Below are 17,709 nucleotides of genomic sequence, written 5' to 3'. Positions count from 1 at the left end.
TACGTACAGTACAGTGTTTGGTCCATACCATGTACTGTACTAAAGATGAAACTTAACAATTATATTACAGTATTTATTTCTTGGCTTTTGATCTTTCAGGAAAGGATGACAATGACATTTCCCCACTGGATGATGATGGTAATAATGTTTATGATATGAAGACTGATTTAGAAGCTGTCTGGAAGGGCATGGAAGCTCAGGTTTGTGTTATGGAACAATCTCGTTACAGATACTCTTAACAATTTAGGAAGTTCAAAAGTCTAATAAGAATTACACTAATGTTAGAGTATATAATATTGCTGAAAACCTCATTTTTATTTTGAGTACCGGGTAAGAGATTAATTAATATGGTAAACATTAAGTGGAAGAAAATCTAGTTCCATCTATACCAGGAGTGAGCAAAATATGGCCCAAGGAATGCTAATGTGTCTATTAACTTTGGAAAAATTATAGTTTTTCCAATCCCAATCATAGCAGCAATACTGTACCTGGCTCCATCTTGACACTTAATATGACCTGACACAAGCTACAGTTCAGGGGAGTGTGGGAGACTGTAATACATATCTTTATCTGAGATGATCTTATTTAACCATTAAGTCAATATGAGAGACCAAGAGTCGGTATTTATGTCATGGGTGGCTAATCATTTATCCCGACTTATAGGTAATTTTAATTAGAACATAGTTTTTCTCTGGGCTTCTCACTGAACAGGACATTATTGCAATTTTTCCCCTGCTGTTTATTTTTGTGCATAGGTTTGCTAATTACTGTATATATTCATTCGACCCACAACCAGTGCCTAGGGACATTGAATGCCGAGAATTCAACAAGGAATGGACTTCTAAAATTTGTTTTTACAGACTAAGAAAAAATAAAGAAGGCTAATGATACAGTAGTATATGGTAATTATTCAAAGGAAAGAAAGAGAAGAGTATTTTCACAATACAATGTGCATCCCAAGATAATATCATGAGTGAATTACAGGGTTGCACACAAAATTGCCAAGAACAGCAAGGAATGTATGGTTGAATGGTTCTTATTTTATGTCCAGACAAGAAGAACCAGTTTGAGAAAATTAATCTGTCAAGGCAAAGTACTGTACAGTGGTCCCTTGGTTAACGAAGACAATTCGTTCCACTGGGTCGTTCGTTAACCGAAAATTTTGTTAACTGAATCCATTGTTTCTTTTGCAAGGTTGATGCTGGGAAAGCCAAGAATATAGGACTGTCTAACTTCAATAGTAAGCAGATAGAGAGAATTGTTAAGGGTAGGTGTTAGTATGAGTGAATTGGGGTCACAATACTGTATAATTTTATTTCATAACATTTACTGTACTTAACATCCTAACAATTTATAAATCACTTCTAAGGTAGCACATTTCTTCCTCTTATGTTGAGTACATTTCTAATATAATTATCCCCAAAATAGAAAATAAGTATGTTCATATAATGCACAGGTATCCCTCATTAAATAGTGGGGATGTTCCAGAAAAACATAACGTTGAGCAAAATTATCGATAAAGGAGGAATAATACCTGTGGAGATGGCATGTAATTGTGTAGCCAACCGCAGGTGAGGCTGAACTGTGAGCAATGTTATTGTTCAACTTGTAATTTTGTGGAGATACAGTACGTATATGTAAATTTTGTATTACTCTGTTACATGCACACACAATTGTTCAAACAGAATGTGCAATAAAAAAAAAATTATCATAAGGTCCAAAACATAAAAGGGAATAAACATTTCTTACGTGCGTGGGAGTTAGCATACAGAGTACGGGAGTGGCGTGGGGGATCTCTGCTGTTCACTGCCTTGCGTCCCGTGTGTAATGAAACGATTGTCAAATAGTAACACAGTAATTTTTTATTATTTTTATTTATTCCTCATGTTTACTGGTACAGTATACACGTGACACAGTTCAGCCGGGCAGTCACCAAGCTGACTCAAGAAACTTATATGACTGCAGCCTGTATGCTGTGACATCACATAGGGGGGAGGGAGAGTGTGGTTGGCTCCAGTTACAGCTCATTGCCTCAATACATGTGTTCTCTTCCCAAATATACACACCCATGCTCTTAACTTTCCTATTTTATAGTTTATATTATGTCTTCTTTATTTCTAAACCACATTAGAGTACTGTACTGTAGTGTAATGATGCACACTTGGAGCACAGAATACCCAGTTTTCAACTTTCCTGAGGAGTTTTCCCAGCGAGTCGAACATTGCTTAATTGAATTTTGACCAATCATTAAACAAACCAAATATTGCTAAGTGAATGCACATTAAATGAGGGATACCTGTACAGGAATGTATTATATAATATAATGCAGCAGTGTTGTAGGTATAGAGACAGCAGTACAGTAATATGATTTTATTAACTGCATTAAGTTTCTCCTAATGGGATCAGGGGCACGGATTCAGCCAGCAAACTTACAAATTGAGGTTCAAGCATATCACATGCAGAAAAACCTCCAAGAGGTGTGTCAGAAGTTTGGAATCAGCGTATGTGCTTTTGGACCCCTTGGTGCTCCTTACAGGGAAGTAGGGTATGTGCAGTAAAAACTTATATGCAGTATTGTCACTCAAAATATTTTGGATGATGATGCTGTGTCTGTGTCTTGTGGTTTGAGATACAAGTACATTGAAGAGTAAATAAAAAGTTGTTAAATACAATTTTGAATAATAGTTAATGAATAATAAATATCATAGGTGATGTATTAAATATAATTCATAAATTATATTTTTCATGGCTAAGAAAATTTCATACATGTAAAGGGTCAGTCATAATATTGTACAGAATAATACTGTAGATGCATTCATTATAAATTGTCTTACAGAACAAGGGAATTCCCTCCTCTTTTGGAACATCCAATTGTGAACAAAATTGCTCAGAGCCACAACAGGACAACAGCTCAGGTTCTTTTGCGACACTGGTGCAACATGACATCATTGTTATTCCCAAGTCAGCTAAGGCAGAGCGTGTTGTGCAAAATTTCCAGGTAAAACTGTATAAATTTATAGTCTACAAATTAAATAACTTAATCCATGTAACAATCATATATTATGTACTCCTGCTCATCAGCTCTTCATGTTGCCATTAATTAACACACAAATAAACTGTATATTCAACTACCTACAGTAAATCTTTGGTGGTCCAGACTTTGGTTAATCTGAACTATCTTTTCAGGCATGAGCCATTAGCAAGAGTCCACAAAACTTTTCCCCTTTTCTAACTTTTAACCAACATAAAGTGTTTAAATGGGTCCCAAGACAGGAAGGATTGAAGGAAGAAAAAATATATATAATATGCAACTGTTGAAGACAAGTTGAAAATAAAAAAGAAGTTTGAAATGAGCATTTCTGGAGCAAAGACCAAGCAGTAATTTACTAAACATGTCTGATATTAAGAAAACAGACACAATGAAGCAATTTATATTTAAGTTCCTTCCTAGTACCATGAGTTGCTGTTATGTAATTCTGAGGACGTTCTTAAGTCGGATTGTTACGCAAGTCAGAACACATACTATGTGCATACTGTACTTGCAGAGAAATGTTCAAGATCCCACTCTATCATACTGTAAGTCCTAATTTTGTACATCTAAGATAACTAATTTAAGACAAAAGAACAAATAGAATGACAAAATACCGTAAAATGAAAGTAAGACATAAGTCATCAGGTAAGTAAAATACTGTACTGTAAATTTTAAGTTAACCCCATTCATATCTGTTATTGATCATTTACAGGGTTAATATCAAGAGTTATTTGGATCGAATAGATTTATTATGCTTCAGTTACTTGAATATTGCATTCTTTTCTATACTTTGAACAGCCTGGACATTTTCCTCCTTCTTCTAATTGATTTGGACGATAGAGGTTTCACTTTTTATCATACTCTCTATCACTTCTCCTAATTTAAGACTTTTTGTGCAGATTCTGGACTTAGAGTTGAGTGCAGAGGAGATGGCATCAATGGATAGTCTAGACCGAGGAAGTGATGGCAGGATATTTAACATGCTAACAACTAAAGGAGGGTACAGTACAGTATACTTGAATCTTTGTTGCTGGGTCAGGTTTTTTATTTATTTTTTCATACATTTTTTGCAGTAAGGTAAATTGCTTAAAGTGATAGAATTATATTTTATCAGTATCCATAATCATTTCATTATGGTTATAATTTATAGTGGCTAGAAAAAATATCTTGATTATATGGTTTAAATGGGGAGTGAAATGATCCAAAATAATATCCTTTTTGGCAGTGTTAATTTTTTCCAAACATTCCAAGATGTACAGGAGGACTTGTTGGGGTATCTGCTTTGTCAGCATGTTAAAAGATCCCTGTGCTTGCTTATAAATTTTCTAAATTAAATAATATAGGAGATGAATAAGGTGGATAATGATGGGTACCTGGTATCCAATTGTACCATTGATAAAAAAAGAGACAATATTTGGAAAATATAGCTCAATGAATGAACATTTGCCTCCCAAGAATATGGTTGCAGGTTAGATTCTTTGTTGTACACAGTAATTATAAGCCAATACTAAATATACCACTCAGTGAAATAAATACATGCAGAACAGTAAAGTAATAATTTTATACCTGTACTGATGATAATCTGGATTAGATTAGAAACAAAGTGAACTGTATGATATTAGTCAACATATATAATAAATATATTACTGTACTAACATGTTGATTTCCATTCTGTAATGGAAGGTATGATCTCTACAGTGGTAATGCACATATACTGTAGTATATCTTACCACTATATCAAGTGTGACACTTCCAATACATCACTCATACTAACACTGGACATTAAAGTTCATAACAAGGAACAGACCAACTACCTAAGTGGCTACTAAGCTGATAAATGATGAAATGATAAAAAAACCCACTTCAACCACGATGAGCTATTACATTATTCTAAATTCCCATGGCTTTGTTTACATGGCACAAATGTTGCTGTCAGTCAGGTGACACTACTCTCACGTTCTCATGCGTTGCCGTCAGTGTCCACACCTCCCAAGCTTTTGTTCACTTCCAAATTTCACTTTTTCTAATAACTTTACTCCTATATCGTACTGTACAGAGGGTCCTCATTATATGTTGGGGATGTGTTCCAGAGAAGTGATTTATAATAAAGAATATTTTCCCCCAAAATTAATGTAATTAGGGATACAGTATATGCATTCCAACATGTACAGTAATACCCTTTGAAATCTCTGAAAATCAGCTCACTATGAGATCATTATTATTATATTACTGGATACTGTATTTATTAGATATGGAGATTCTGCACATTCCCAACAACTTTTTTGTTACCTTTGAGATTTGGCTACTTGTACACTTAAGACAACTAACTGATTATCTATAAATGCACTACAATATTATTTATTAAGTGCTGGTAGTTAAAACGATATCAATAAAAAATTACAAAAATGGTGAGAATTTTTTTTTTATCGTAAATTGAATCATGGGACAAAATATATTATTGTTATTGTATATTTTTTTAATTAATACTGTATATTTTTTTAAATATAAAATTGGATTTTCCTAAACTGAACCTTGATAAATTGGGGAGCTGCCTGTAGACCACTAGTTTTGTAAATAATTTTACCTTGCACCTTGAATGTATCTTTAGCTAGGCTGATAAACTTTTTGTAACTTAGCATACTCCTCTGAACAATGTCCACTTCTCAGCTATTACCTGAACCAGTGTATTAACTTTGCTTAAAGGGGTCATTAATGAGGAGAGGGTGTTGGTAGTAGAGTAGTAACAAGCGTAACTCATCACTATGTCATGGGTCCGAGTCCTGGCCCAAGACGCATATGGGAAGGGTGTTATCCAGTGTGACACTATAAAACATTGCAGGTTTTCTCCTGTACTAACATTAGACAATAAAGATCATAACAAAGAATGTATCAACTACCCAAATGGCTAGTGGGCAATTGCTAAAATGAAAAAAAAAATAATATAAGGTTTAGTCCAAAATTGCTTTCATACAATTAAGAATGATAGTCAGATTAATTTGGCTATAATTACTGTAATATTTCTTACAATTAGAATGGGGAAATGCATTTTTCTTATTTTATATTTTGTAGCAGTGCACACTTTCTGTAATTTTCATCTCTTTCCAGAATCCCTGAACACCCAGTGGCCATTCCATATACCTTTTTGGAAATCTAGGCTTTTCCTTTTCAACACACACAGAAGAATGATCAAGTTGTTAATTATGAATATTTCATATTTTGTAAACTTGCTTCATTTTACTTTCACTGTTGTTTAAAAGTTAATATTAAGTAATGTACTTTCATAGAGAGCATTTTCAGAAAGATATCATCAGTGATATTAAAAAACCACATGTATAGTATATATCAGGTGCCTCAAAGAGATCTCAGGTTCTCAACTGGCTCAGCCATGTTAATATTGTTATTATTATCCACTCTGTATCTGTATTTTTCTGGCTAAATAAAAATGTTTCAATTAAAAATGTTTCAATGTTTCAACAATATCTTTTTATTCCAACAAATGGATTTCACCTATACCTTAAACACAAACTTATTACTAATGGACTTTGTATAATAGTAGGTTAGGACTTGTTACAAAATGCCATTGTTCTTTGTAAAGTTTCATTAAACTTCCTAAGAAAATGAAATACTGTTTACACTGTACAGTACTATGAGAAGTTTGTTATATGACCTTCTGGATTACAGGTATACAGGAATAGCAGATCTCCTAAGAATATTCAAAGTAACCTACCAACTATTTATGAGGTCAATCTGCACCTAACAGTAACCTCTTGCACATTACATGATTAGTAACTAATATACTGTATTACAGGTACTCTAAAATTCCTGTCATCACCCTTCACATTTTGCAGGATCCTTTGTACTTCTTCTTATGAGCTCCCACATCTTAGTTACCTCCCTAATTTCTCCTATTTAAATTTATCAACTCCCTCATGCTTCAGTAACCACAATTTCACATTCTGTCGTTGTCCTCCATGATAAAGGCCCATGCCGTTGGAACGAACTACTCGATGGCAAGGGACAATTATACTATTTGGGTTGTTGCGCATGGCAGAGCCAACAGCTCTCGCGGCTCCTGAAGAAGAATACAAATTATGATACTTTTTTCAGTGCTCATGTGTATTTTTGAGATTTCAATGTAAATTATAACAACTATATTCAGATAGGAAGCATGCTTAAACACAAGGACCTAAATACTATTGTCTATGTTACTATGTAGCATATTTCTACTTGATGCCTAAGCCTGTTTCTGTCTTCTCTACATTTGCATCACTCACCACTAACATTTCCCCACTTTTTTTAGGTTTCTGTAACCTTTGATAAATCCCATACAAAAATAGAAGAGGAATATATAGTAGGTACAGTACTACATAAATCTTATCCTTTATGTTCCAAATTCTTTTTTTTTCTTTTAAGCAGAAAACATTATCTGGTTCTGATCCTTTATCATTCACATATTATTATGATGAATTTGCCTCAATTGCTCATGGAATCTTGAGGCCTTACAAACTTTTGGATCAACAACTGTTTTAAGAGTTTCAACCTTAGCTTCAAGTTTTCAACAGTAGTTTACCGAGTGAAGAGTTGTAAACAGCACTGACATGCCTGGACAGTGAAACCTGCTACTGGAGCACGTTAAGTCCCCCTGGCTCCAGTGGAGATATGTTATTTTTCTCTTTCCTTTGGACAAAAAAATATATTTCATACTTCAATTTTGTATTTACTGTACTGTATGTTAACCCATATTGAAGAAGTAAGTTATTTACTGTATAGGTAGCCCTTGCTATATGAATGGGTTAGGTTCCTGAAAAACCATTGTTAAGTGAATTTTTGTATAGCTAATAAAAGAACATATGGGAAAATAGGGTTTGGTTCCCCAAAGGCAAGAAAACCTCATTAAAATGAAATCAGTTTCCAAACAACAACTTATTTAACTAATGATAAATAGTACACAGCTACTGTAATTTACTACATAACTCATTAAAAACATTAACAAAATACTATTTAAATGAAAATATGAAGCTAAAACTATTAAGGAAAAGGTAAATCAAAGTTTAACACAGCTGCCGGCTGCATCATCCATGGCCGCCCACAAGCCTCGCCATAACCCAGAAAGTTAAGTGTATTTGGCCAAAATTAAGAGTTGAAAAATAACCATAACATAACTCCCCCAGCTCATCCTGCTAACTCTCTCACTGGTGCACAAAGGAATGTTTATTCCCTTTATGTTTTTGGCATTTTTTTTTTGTATAGTATGTAGGATTGTGTGTGCAGGGAACTGGAAAAAAGTTACCTACCAGAAATTACAAGTTGCAAAATAACCATAATACAGGGTGTCCATAAATGATTACCCTGATTAAAGCATGGTCTACCACTGCTTTTAAGGTAATCATTTATGGACACCCTGTATAGCTTCTACCTTAGCTTGGTAGTCAGAGCGCTAGGGCGATGTGGCTGCCCCAGTGGACTCCTGTGAGTACGCGAATTGAATTTTTGACGGGACTCAAATTCGTGTAAGCAAGGGAAGTATCATGAAAGGAAATTCTCAGAAACGAATTTTTGTATCTCAAACATGCATATAACGAGGGATACCTGTATAATGTTAACCCACGTGGAAAAAGTAAGTCTAACCGTAGATGGCGGGACAAAATAAAAAGGCTGACAGTGATGATTACACTTGACTCTGCAATGGCTGGCTCACTGCCTGAGATAACCTACACATGGTGGGAATTGGGGGTTGAAGATTAGCATTACTGATTTTATGTATTTACCAGAGAACTTTAAAATCACCAAACATTGCTTAACACAGGCTTCTACCAGGTATAATTTGAATACAAAAACAAGTCATGAGTTTTGGTAGCATACGGTGGTAATAAAATAAAGTAGCACAAGAATCATAGCTGTAAAATAATGCTGAGTCAAACTATATCAGAATCCAATGTCTTGCTCAGGATAGCTACATCTTGAAAAAAGTGTGGGTCAGTCAATCATGACTCAGGGATAGGAATATATGGTAGTGTATGCGAGCTTGACCCATGCCAACTCAAGCACAAGAAATTTTGTGTTAGCATGCTGACGAAGCTTTCATTTCTCACCTGGATTCTTCAGTCTAGCTGCGAGAGCCCCATAAGTGATAACCTCTCCTGGACCAACAGTATCTGCAAGAGTCTGCCAAACTCGGGCATGAAACCCTGCAGAAAATTATAGAATTATAGTTAGTTGTTCACTTGAAAGTTGAAACTGCAATAAAGGAGTTTCTCTAAAATACATGTAGTTATTTGGCATCTTCTAGCTACATCCAGGCACATGGTGGTTAATTTCCAAGAATATAATGTATACAACAAAAACTAAGTACAATATCAGTAATACAAACTAGCTGCTACAAATTTGTATGAAGAAAATAATGTACTTGGTGTAAAGACTCAAAACTGAAAAAGCAAATAACAGGGAGTGACAGTAACTTATAATTTAATTTATATCATCATTACTTTATGGCAGTTTTCTACACTTGCAGTTAAGCTGTGATAGTTTCTTTATTCTGAGATAAAATTTCTTACAATCTCTCTCCATGTCATTCTTGGTAAACCCATGGCTCTCCTCCCATCCACATTCAGACTCTTGCACCTATAGATCCAATCGGATTTCTTTCTTTCAGTCTCATTATATATCTACCTCACCATCTTAATTTCAGCTTGCTGAAGCCTATGTATGTCATCCACTCTAACTGCCATACAACATCACATTTGTCACATCTGTTGCATTCATCTTTCCTTTCACACGAAGAGAAGGCCCTGTTGTCGACAATAAAGGCAACAACAACCAAGATTTCCTCAAGCCACTTTTGACTCTTGCAACTGAGCAAGTTTCAGTACCACCTCTAGCACTGTCCCATGTCACCCAAGAATAACAGAACTTATCAACACAGTTCAGGTCTATATCCCTATTGCTGACTTTCTCCAGCCTTGCTAAATCCACACAATTATCTGTACAAACAGGTTACTTAAATTAGCAACATCCTGGAGTCTGCCATTTATGTGACAGCACCTCTTGTGTACCCATTTTCCATACTCACTACACATTACGGTTCCTGCCAACAACTTTTTACAGACTGCACATGTCATTTTCCACTTTCCACCATGCTTCCTTCACCCATGCCACTAATAAACTGTTAGAGGTATTATCATATCTTTTCTTTGATATACTGTAACTAGCCAGCATAAACATTTATATATAGAATGTACAAACAAAGATCTGTGTCTAGAAACATTAGGCAAACACTGAGCTCCAACCCAGGTGGTGGAACATGAACTGTACATCTAGGCAAAGAGAGTATGCCTGTCCCTGATTACTGCTTCATTCAGTATCTTGAGAGACCCTGGCAGACCATGAGTGGAGCGCAGCAGAGATAAAACTGAACATCACATCACCACCTATACTTCCTCCTAAATTTGATAACAGCTACAGTTTTGTGATAGGTAACCGAGTACCGTGTTAAATAATAATGCCCCCTTAAATTTGATGACTATATTGTTTCATTACTGAACTAAGACCTGAAATATTTTGTTCATGCCAGCAACAACTCTGTGCAAGTAGGCAAACATTTGGGACAAACTACAAATTGGGTTAACAGTTTTTCTATTATATTATATAAATGTAGTTTTTGTTCCCAGAGCATAAACTGAATCAAGTCAGTTTGGCTGGAGTTTGGTTCATATGAAAACTCTGTATTTGGTAATTAAAATGTTAGGGAAGTACTTTACTAAATTTGAAGAGCATCACTTGTATCTATCAAGATACCGTTCAGAAATAAAGAACCCCACTGAAGAAATTTAGGTTTCAAACTACATCATACAAACATAGGGTTACCTGATGAGCTATGGCAAGAGCAAGTACAGTACCTACTCTATGTAAAATCTACAGAAACAATAGGCTATTGGTAATGTAATGAAAATAATAACACCCATATTTCGTTGGCTATATTTCAAATACTAAATCTGATGTAATTCATACCTAAATAATTTTTCATTAACATCATCATACAGAAATTTTCCATGCTAGTGTAGATTAGCTATGAAAACCTGATGGCACCACCGCAAACCAAAGTATAGGGAGTCCTCATTGTTCATTGGGGATGCGTTTCTGATGACCACAACTAACGACGAAAGGACGAATAACGGGGTCGATTAACCCATTGATTTACATGTTAAACATGGAAGATATGTTTTGACCACATAATATTACTTAGAATTTTTATAAAATGTATTAATCTACAGCACAAGTAATAATGTTCCGTAAACCGTCGGTACAGCTGGCACCGTGCCACAACTGGGAGTTATATGTTATGTTATGGTCATTTTTTAATTCTTAAATTAGGGTAGATATATGTAGAGTAATTTTCTTCCCATTGTTTACTCAGTTACATGTGCAAACAATCTTACATATAGAACATATCAAACAAATTAAAGAAAAAATTATCATAAGCTATAAATTTAAAAGTAACTTTGGGTTTTCACTGTGTGGAGTCAACGAATCGGATAGTGCCACAAAGAACTATCGTATGCTGGGGAAAACTACTGCATCATATGCTGGACAGATAGAAATACAGTATTATACAGTTTTCGTATAGTTGGACAACCTGTACACACAATTTATTTATTTTTGTTTAATTGTTAATTTCATTACCTGCATTGCAAATGACAAATGCAACAATAGACCAGGGAATGGGCACAGCTCTGGTGATCTGGTTGCCATCAAGAATGTTGAAAAATAGTTTTTGGCTGGATGCCCTTCCTTATGCTAATCCATAAACAGCACTCCACTAGCTGCAAGCATAAGCTTACCATCTTCGCTCAGGTGCTTCCACGAGAATTTAAGTTTTCCCATTTTTTGTATCTACAATTTCTAAATAATTTACGAAGACGACCAGAATCTGGAACAATACAGACTCCCTCATGCAGTGTCATTCAGTACCGTACAGGGGTATTGTACTTCCATTCACTAATGATATAAAATTAATATTATTTCCTCAGTAATACCATAATTTAGAGGAAAAAAATAGCAACTTGCCAAGACTTGATTGTTTGAAGCAACATATTTCTGGCCTGGGCACAGTAGCCACAAGCTCTGGATCCTTGAAGAACACCTGGAACCACGTAAGACTTTCCTGAATCACTTTTGGTAGATTACTTGTATCATCTTCTTGCAATAGCTGCACCTCAGTCCTGTACAAAACACAACAGTAGAAAAGTCCTCTCTTCAATTTTACATTACATATTTACATATTCTTCAAGTACAGTAAAGTACAATAATATCTCGGTTAGCCGGAATCCCTCTTGACTGGAACTCTCCAACAGCCAGAATTGAAATTTTCCGGTAAATTCCGGCTTTGGGAACAATTTTCCAAGGGGAACATTTTCTGGAAAATTCTGAGAAAATTTTCCCAGAATCTGGAAAATTTAGGGGTTGAAGAATTTTTTTTTCCGGGTTCAAGAGATGATATAATGTGCAATTTGTGGAACTTCTGAGAAAATTTTTCCGTTACTCGGAAAATTCCAGGAATGAGGGATTTTTTCTGGCTTTGAGAGAGTCGTCTCATTACCAGGAAATCTCTCATTCTCGGAAGTGCTCTGCACCAATTGTTCTGGCTAATGGAGATAACACTGCATGTGCTATGCAGTACTGTATACTGTATATTTCTTCTTTCAACCAATACCTGGTTTATGTCAATACAGGGTATGTGTACCTTGCAGCTCAAGCATCATCAGGTAAAGAAGGGAATAGGTTTCCTTAATAAACAAGTCAGTACAGTTACTGTTTACTGTACACACCTTAAGTAACATTAAAAACCACATAAATTTTATATGATCTTTACAATACAAATAAAAATTATGAGATTTTCAGTTCAGTACTGCATAACCACAGCAAAAATAAAAACTTCTTATAAATTTTTTAATGTATGATCTTTACAATACAAATCAAACAAAACAAAATTATAATTTTTCTTTTTACAACTTACACTTGCAGGAGATGTCAGTGTAAAACTACAGTATGATAACTATCCAGCATGGTATTTTGGTCAATTAGTATGGGAGGGAGCGGTACATGTGTGCATTATCAAAAAGCACAGTGCTATACACTATACATTATGGAGAGGGATGTGCAATTGGGTTGCATGAAATAACAAGAGTAAACTATGAGTACATAATTATGTATTTTAATATAATTTATCATTTCACCACTTATCAGCTTGCTAGCTGTTCGGGCAGTTAGTCTACGAGCTATTTGTTACTTTGTTATGACTTTCATTGTCCAGAGTAAATACAGCAGGAAATCTGAGTACCTGATATGTTTGGTAGGTCACATTGGATAACACACTTCTTATGTCTGACACAGGCCAGGAATTATATATATAGTGTTGATAGTTGAAACAGATAGGCTATACTTTGGGCATGTACTAATTTTTTGATGACACAGAGATTATTACAGAAATAAAAATGACAGGATTCACCATTGAGAGGGAGTAAGTGACATCTCACACTGAAACTTAGGGGTATACCAACCAAAAATAATTCAGAAACACTGCTGAAAAAGAACAAATGTGTCTGTGTGTGTGAGAGAGAGATTTAGCAGTTAAGGAAATTGGTCAGTGAATTTGAAACAGTACTGCATCTTCAAAATCTCACACCACCTTAAGACTTTTCCATTGCTACAATTTAAAATGCTTGCCGAAATGCTTTGACATGATCCCCAGTGCATCATCATAAAGTTGGTATGCCAGCTCGCCATATTAGTCGTCCTTGTATGGCATACTAGATACTTCAATATAAAAAGAAATCCATTAAGCTATATTAATGTACGTATATACTCTCTCTTTCTCAAAGGTCATGGATGTAGAACTACCAAACGTTCAGACACAGGTCGTGTAAGATTGCTCGGCAAGCCTTGAATCACATCAATTTCATGGCTAATGATACTTTTCTTGGGTACTGTACATAACATTTTAACAATTTAAACAGCCAAAGCTTAGGTCTTCATAAGAGTAACAGATAACATTAAGGCAGTCCCTGATTTACAAAGATCCAGTTTACAAAAATCAGAAGTTACACAGATTTCAATTTAGGTAAGAAAAATTTGAAGCTAAATTTTTTTTGCTCCTTTTCAAATTCTTTTGGCAGCATTGGAAGATTTTAAGGTGCTGACATAGGCATGCTAGAGGTTCCTGCACCAGACCTGGTTAGTTTATAAAGACAATTAGCCTAAAACAATATACTGTACTGTACTGTATTGTACAATACAGTATTGAACAGTTCTGAGATTGGTTCACTAAGCTATAAATAAAAATACATTCTTGTATAGTATTCTGTACTGTAGTGTTTTAGTTATCATGGCTCAGTGTGGCAAGATGCTAACTCAAGATTTACCTACCGACCTTACCTATTGGCCACCCACTAGAGGTGGCCATGCTGAGGGAAGGAGACCAGTGGCCCATGTAGGATTCTTACAATGTTCTTGATAATTTTGTTATGGGCAGTTTTGAAGCCCAGATATTTTCACTGTGGGAATGATGATGTGTTTAATATCTCAAAAGTTTAAACCGTCAAAAATTAAATCCTGAGAAAGCAAAACATCTCAAAATGTAAACAGGTATACTGTACAGTATATACAGAGCAGTAGACTTATTGCTGGTGCATCACCACAAAATTAAAGTCATACCGGTATACAGTATCTTGGGTGAACCTCGCACTGCATCACAACTAGTGATGAAGTTTCTAAATACTGTAAGTTTCAAAAACTACAATTTCTCGTTAGGATAAAATTATTACTGTATGGCAAGCACTTCCCTTAATACATTATATTTACAAAAACTTGTCACTAGAAACATATTTTGTAGCAGTCTAAGATGTTTTGGGGATTTTTTTTTTTGTTCTTACCAATGTATCTCAGCTTTTATAATGGGAGTCTAAGGAAAAATGGAATCCAATGTACAAAAAATTATTTACGTAAGGTTTTCATGAACAAAGCCATTCCGTAAATCAGAGACTACCTGTAATACAGTACCTTTCACAAACCATCCTCAGAATTACTATATGGTACCTTTCATTTGGAGAAAAATTCTCATCAGATATATTTCCTGCCAGTTCCACTGCATGCAAGCCTTTAGCACAAGCTGTTATGATGATATAACCAAGAGGAGATGAGAAGCGGTACTTTACTCCAGAGGACCCACAAGAGCCCCGCTCCTTCTTCACAGTGCTATTTGATGACATCTGGTGAATAAAGGAATATACATACAGTACTGTACTGTACATGTACTGTAATTACATTAATGGGAGAGAGTCCTAAAGGAGGCTATTTAAGCTTCACTGATAAATGTAGATAATAATGGTACCAAGTGTTATACACATCTGATTGTAGAAATAGTGAACCTTTGAGCATGAGTATTAACAATTATATAAAGTACCAGATATTTAATTAATGGGAATGTTTAGTGGTTCGTTCTTGCTAAGACCACACATGGTTCAGAGATGGTTTGTTTTCACTCAACAGAGGCTGAGAGTGGCCAACTGGTGGCCATGGCAACACATGCACTTCCTGCTGTCATCATTCATATATATATATATATATATAAATACTGTATATGATATACAGTACATTGGTGGGTTGGCCTGCAGAAAAATACCCATGGAGAGACCTAATCAGGCTAGAAGAAATAGATAGAACAGACAGCCTGGCACGATGAATGAGGTACAGTACTATGAAGAGAGACAGTCTGTCAACAAGGAAGAAACATTTAACTTTGACCCGTGTGATCACCGCCCGTGACCTCACTTTTACTTACCCAACATTAGTTCATTACCAAGTGACCCACTGCCACTAAGCAGTTAATGCATCAATCAGACCGCGCTGAACTTGGCCCGCAAACTCACACAATTTAAAATGTTTAAATTGTTGACTATTTATATCAGTGCTCTGATATGATATTCATTTCCTGGGCAAATGCTTCATTTGGTAGATAATTAGGCACCTAAGCGTGCACTTTGTCTTTCTCAGTAGTTGTTGCATCCAGGAAGCAAACAACATGCCTTGCCGCTTCCCCTCGTCTCAGGAACACTAAGTTTGCCCATGGCAGGTAGTAAGATATGCTTGGTTAGGTTAAGTTATGTTGGGTTAAATTTATATATAACCACTTTTAACACTTTTGCCCAAACTATGACAGTGTCCACCATAAAATAAATGTGAAATTGAGGCATATTTAAAATCGTTTTCTATGAAAAATCAGTGGCGGGTCAGTCAGCAATAATTACCCCTCCTACATATTTCCAGAAACATGACATGGTAAAATTATCGTTTCAGTCATCCACCTATTTGGAGGTTAATGATTATATTTTTATGATGGTTTTTGAAATTCATTTCTACAGCAAATCACTGCTTTTGAGCTATCCCCCCATATTCAACGGTAATGGGGGACCCCAATTGGAACCAGGGATTTTGGGTGGGGAAAATCACAAAAAGTAGTAATTTTCAATAGAAATGAAGATCAGAATCATTCAACACAGAAAACCATAGGAAAACATAATTTCAACCTAACATAACTGGTAAAAATAGGTCACAGCACTGCTTCTCAAATGGGTCAATTTATAGTACTGTATCACACTGGTCTTATTTCGATATTAAAATTATTGTTTATCCTATGTATTTTGATGAGTTTCGAACAAATTTGATATTCATTTCCACCGGAATTCATGTTTTTTTTTAGATGCCATCCCTTCCCCCACCCAACAATCATAACGGAAAAAGCTGGATTTCTTTTTTAGAATAAATAACAAATTATATTACCAACCAACCAAGAAAACATAATCTAACCTAACTCGTTCATCCCCCAGACGCTTAAAGAGCGAAGACAATGGCCTGGAGCGACACTGGTGACCGAGTGTAAGTAGTAATCTTGAAAAATTAATATTTCGGTTATCCTTAATTTCCGATGGAAATATCATAAAAGAAAAATATCTTAGAATTGTGTAAACATTATGAGATACATATTTTAAATACGGAAATAAAGACTGGTGTGATACTATAAATTCAACCTTAAATGCAACCGGTGGCTTAAAATTCTAAAACTCATTGGGTGACATGACTCACCCTGCAGCCTTTGGTGTGAGGGAGGGTGTCAGTTGACGGGTTTCAAAACACAGGATTTTTCTCAAGTTTCTTGTGCTTCTAATAGGTCTGCATCCCCTTATTAGACTTTAGGTAAACTGACAATGGCGAATCAACAACAAAAACACTAGTGACAGAAATGTTTAGTTTACTAACCTGTCACGAGCGATACAAGGTGTTGATGTTAGTCAAGTACCACGAACAAGTCTGCACTTTACATTTTTTTTTTAACATTTTATCCTCTTCGCCACTGATCGGCTCGTTAGCCGCTTGGGCGATCGGTCCCGTCTCTGTTATGCACTGTTAGCAAGTACTGAAGTACTGAATGTATCTGAACCTGCTCCAGTGCTTGTCAAGTCTGGTCTTGAAAGGCCTCACATTCGGTGTCGCCACAACACACTCTGGCAGGTTGTTCCACAAGTTCACAACTCTCACTCCGAAAAATTTACCCCTCAGTTTTCTGAGCTTGGGCTTCTTCAACCTTGAGCTGTGACCCCTTGTGGGGCGAGCGTCCACCAGCTCAG

General features: G+C 35.6%; 1 protein-coding gene and 2 long non-coding RNA genes across 4 annotated transcripts in view; 1 reads left to right on the top strand and 2 right to left on the bottom strand.

Moving 5' to 3' along the window:
- The window catches only part of LOC121869957 (protein phosphatase 1 regulatory subunit 7-like), a 32,374-nt gene extending 23,155 nt beyond the window's left edge, over positions 1 to 9,219 (bottom strand). The window contains exon 1 of the mRNA XM_042371568.1: positions 9,124 to 9,219. The gene's annotated coding sequence lies outside the window, so the exon portion shown is untranslated. The remainder of the gene's footprint in view (positions 1 to 9,123) is intronic.
- Positions 1,193 to 3,049, top strand: LOC121869960. Its single transcript, XR_006089612.1, has 3 exons — positions 1,193 to 1,267; positions 2,407 to 2,545; positions 2,837 to 3,049. It is a non-coding gene; the product is annotated as an uncharacterized LOC121869960 (long non-coding RNA).
- A 2,876-nt stretch (positions 9,220 to 12,095) lies between the features above and the next one.
- On the bottom strand, positions 12,096 to 17,395 carry LOC121869959. 2 transcript variants are annotated; one of them, XR_006089611.1, is made up of 4 exons: positions 17,168 to 17,395; positions 15,122 to 15,294; positions 14,453 to 14,580; positions 12,096 to 12,249 (listed from the first exon to the last, which is right to left on the bottom strand). It is a non-coding gene; the product is annotated as an uncharacterized LOC121869959 (long non-coding RNA). The 2 variants fall into 2 exon arrangements; XR_006089610.1 differs by having other exon boundaries at positions 14,462 to 14,580.
- Positions 17,396 to 17,709: the final 314 nt, after the last annotated feature.

The sequence above is a fragment of the Homarus americanus genome, unplaced genomic scaffold, assembly GCF_018991925.1.
Source record: "Homarus americanus isolate GMGI-L3 unplaced genomic scaffold, GMGI_Hamer_2.0 scaffold14467, whole genome shotgun sequence".
Classification (NCBI taxonomy): Eukaryota; Metazoa; Arthropoda; class Malacostraca; order Decapoda; family Nephropidae; genus Homarus; species Homarus americanus.
This window is presented reverse-complemented; position numbering and strand designations above follow the sequence as displayed.